Source organism: Neoarius graeffei, chromosome 19 (genome assembly GCF_027579695.1).
Source record: "Neoarius graeffei isolate fNeoGra1 chromosome 19, fNeoGra1.pri, whole genome shotgun sequence".
In the NCBI taxonomy this organism is placed as follows: Eukaryota; Metazoa; Chordata; class Actinopteri; order Siluriformes; family Ariidae; genus Neoarius; species Neoarius graeffei.
This window is the reverse complement of record NC_083587.1, coordinates 10,179,849-10,183,732: the sequence shown is the minus strand read 5'-3', so window position 1 is coordinate 10,183,732 and position 3,884 is coordinate 10,179,849. Positions and strand designations below refer to the sequence as shown.

At 39.6% G+C, this 3,884-nt stretch overlaps 1 pseudogene; it reads left to right on the top strand.

Annotated features, from left to right (window-relative positions):
• The first annotated feature begins 3,251 nt into the window (after window positions 1-3,251).
• On the top strand, window positions 3,252-3,370 carry LOC132868127 (5S ribosomal RNA; annotated as a pseudogene).
• The last annotated feature ends 514 nt before the right edge of the window (window positions 3,371-3,884 follow it).

Below are 3,884 nucleotides of genomic sequence, written 5' to 3'. Positions count from 1 at the left end.
ATTTCCCGCACTGCCCATACATTTGGTTATGTGTCCCTGTCATTTCACTGTAGATTAATTATGGACTATAACTATAGAGTGTACGTTTTTACATCAATTAGGTTGCTAATATTAGTAATTATATTGTATTCGTATGTTGTGTGCTTAACTCACGAGTGGCCACTGTCCAGAGTCACATAGAACTCATTCCAGAATAATATTTTGGTCCCAGGAGACACCACAACACCAACATTACTCAGCCACACAGGACAAGTTCGACTCAAAAAAATCACTGACTAGCCTCTACAGTCTCATCTAACATGGTGATAGTAACTTTCTTTTGCCATTGTTTCCTTGATCTGCATGACCCATCATTCAGAATTTAACCTAGACAGCATTAATACAGTTATTCTGTTATAGGGCTTTCCTGAAAATCTAAGTAGAGCGTATGTAATGTGAGCATGATTTACAGTACGTCTCTGTAAACTGTTACGTCTCTGTACATCAGAGATGTTTGGTATAAAGTTAGTTATGAAAAATACTATTTCCCTTAAATGTACGTCTTCATCCAAATTCCCCTTTGCCTCCGCTTCTGCAAAGATTCATGAAAAATGGAAATAATTCTTAACTGCCAACCTTTATCATCATGCCAGTCTGGGACACATTTGCTTCTCTTAACTAAAATGTTGGTAAAATAATAAATTGCTGCAACAGAACTTACTGTTTACACCATTATTTTAAACACTGTGTATGTAGTTTATGAAAAGCATTTATCAAGTGAAATCTTGAAATGAAACTACAACATTAGCTCTTGGCAAGATTCACAGGTCTCTTGAGAAATAACCAATGGTAGTAGAGGCAACGTGAAGATGGTGTAAGCTGTGCCAAAGACTGTACCTAAAAAGTGTCTTGGATACTCTCTTATTTGGAAGTTAGTGTTTTAAAGCAGATTGGTAAGTATTTGACAACTGGCATTTTTTCTAATTGGGTTAGTGTGCACTGAACTTCAAACATTTATAGAAACTTCCACTGTGTGATAGCGAAATGTAAAAATGTTTTCATGGTTTTCTTGAGGGGATCATGGTATTTAATCAGTTTAAAAAACATTAAATGAAACACATTGGTGAAAACTGAAGAGAATGTTTATTACAGATTCACTATACAGAATTGTCTTTGCACATCTTTATGTATTTCTCACAAAAGGAAAGAAACAAGATGAAATTCCTGAATTGTTTGTATCTGAGTTTTCAGTAGCATCACTTGTGTAAATGCGTCTGGTGTAAAAGATGTTTGGAGTGAGGATTTCCTGCTGTACAAAACAGACACTTTTTGTTATAAAAAGAAAGGTTTCTGATTCATTTGACGAGACATGCAGATGTGTCTCACTGCCTCTTCATTTCTTTGGACACAGGAAGGACGCATCCTGTCAGTCAGCTCAGCTACAGCACAGAGGAGAGAGATGATGAGAAGGAAGATCACAGGCCTGATCAATGTGAGCAAGATGATGGTGATGGGTGTGAGGTGATTTTAAGGACCCCCTCCCCTTCAGCAAACCAGACCCCCTTATTGAACCAGTCCCCTTTTAGGAACCGGACCCTGTCCCCCCCTTTCCCTTCAGGGAACCAAACCCCGTCTCCTTTATGGACCCCAACAAGGACTCCATCCCCCTTAGGGACCCTGTCCCCTTTTGGGACCCTGTCCCCTTTATTGAACCAATCCCCTTTTAGGAACCGGACCCTGTCCCCATTGACGAACCGGACTCCAACAAGGATCCCATCCCCGTTACAGAACCTGTCCCCTTTTGGGACCCTGTCCCCCTTATTGAACCAGTCTCCTTTTAAGAACTGGACCCTATCTCTGTTTTTGTTAAAAGTATCAGTGTTTAACAGTAGGATGTGTATTTATGACATGTTTTAGGAGAATGAATATTATAAATTCATAGTAATCAAACTTATAAATGGTAATGATAGCATATAATGTATTTATGCAAATGTGTATATATTACATTTTTTAATATTAAGGTTAAGATAAGTAAGTTTTTTAAATATGTTTGATTAAGGAATAACACAACAGACAATAAGACAAAATTGTTCTTTAAAATTGGCACATGTCCCCACTGTCTCGTGTGTGTGTGTTATTCCACTTGTACCACAGCGATTTGCTAGCGGTAAGTTTTTAATTTACTAATGACACATCGTACGTTTTAGTGATTTATTGTTGAATTTCTGACAGTGTAACAGAAATTGGGATTGTAACTGAAACTCCTTCCCAAAATGTTAAATTGTCTGCTAACAAAAAAACACCAAATCAACAGTTATTAGAATTACTTGTTGAACAAACATCCGTTGATTATTAATCTCAGATTATATCCACTGGACAAGTTCCTGTGTATGACCTGTTACTATAGAAACAATAATATCTTGGAGCGAGTGCGTTAACCGTCGTTAGACCCGGAACTACCCGTGCTGTGAGGCTAAAATAATACAAAAATTTATCCAATCTGATTCAAGCATTCACTGTAGTATAAAATGTATATTATCATAAATATGTAGGTTATGATTAGATTTGTTTTGGCTTGTAAATAATAAAATTAGCTTTTTGTTCAACACTCAAGCGTGTCAATTTGAACTTCCCTGAGCTGTTTAGTTCCAATTATTACAAATTTCGTCTTACCATCATTCAGTTTCAAATGACAAAGTCCCACTGCTCTGTATTACCATGGGCATTAGGCGGAAAAATGACAGGCAGAACCAAAAGTTAGGACAGGGGCCAGTGCGACTTGGAGGCCCGCGATAGAGGGTTTTAATCTGATCCTGGGTTGGGTGGGCTTAAGAGTGGGTGCCCCCACCTGGCTGGTGAGCAAGGTTTCTTATTTTAAAGTCTGGCTAGAGGTGAGGAGCGGAGTTCGCGGCGAATAATGTCCTGAGGCACGGTCCAAGCGGGCCTTGGCCATGCTGGTTCATAGGAGTTGGTGCAGAGGGAGGTGCAGGCGAAATTTGGCTTGGCTGGGACATCCCTTGGGGGAGTTATTGATTTTTTTAAATCCTCCCAGAGCCGTGGGTCTGATTAAAATGTACGGCAAGGAGTAGAGCTCGCTCTGAGGGCAAATAGCATCCCAAGGCGCAGTGATACCGAAGTGGGAGACTGCCTAGGAATACCAGGTAATGTGAGCATTTTATTTTGCCTTCTTGCAGATATCTGTTTGAATTTCCCCTCAGCGTGGCGCAAGGCAAGGCAAGGCAACAAAAAAGCCATATTTCCAACTAACTGCTGCTTACGGCCAGACCACTCTGACAATGCCTGATCCCGTCTGATTTCAGTATCTTAACAGAGTTGGGCCTGGTTAGTACTTGAGTGGTAGACTGCCTAGGAATACCAGGTACTGTAAGCATTTTGTCACACTGTTGACATCATAATAAAAAAAAACTGCTACCAACCTTTTCAAGCACTTGAGGTAATTCTGCTGAGTTTGTTTTTTTTAATTCTGCATCAGAGAGGTGACGTAGGTACTGTCGGAGCTTCTCTCTATCATTGACAAACTGCAGGGATGGTGTCTCAGGGTTGACATAGTAGAGGTACTGAGAAACATTTTCAGCCTGAAAATGAAATAAACAATGTTAAATTACCTTCTAATCGTGACCGTTGCTTCTTGCTACATCTTTTATGAACTTTCTAATTAACGTTTCTAATAAACACAGTGTGTGTAATGATGGTCCTCACCTCTTGTTTGTAATGGACATTGTTGAGATCTAATTCTAGGTGTTCGGCGAAGTCCTTCAGCAGTGGATGGTCCAGAGAATGCTTCTTATAAAGGCCCAGCTCAAGCATTTTGTGCTTGGCCTTGTTGGAATAATTCACATCTCGGTCACTGCAATGTGGAATAAAACTTTTGTTATAATAGTGCA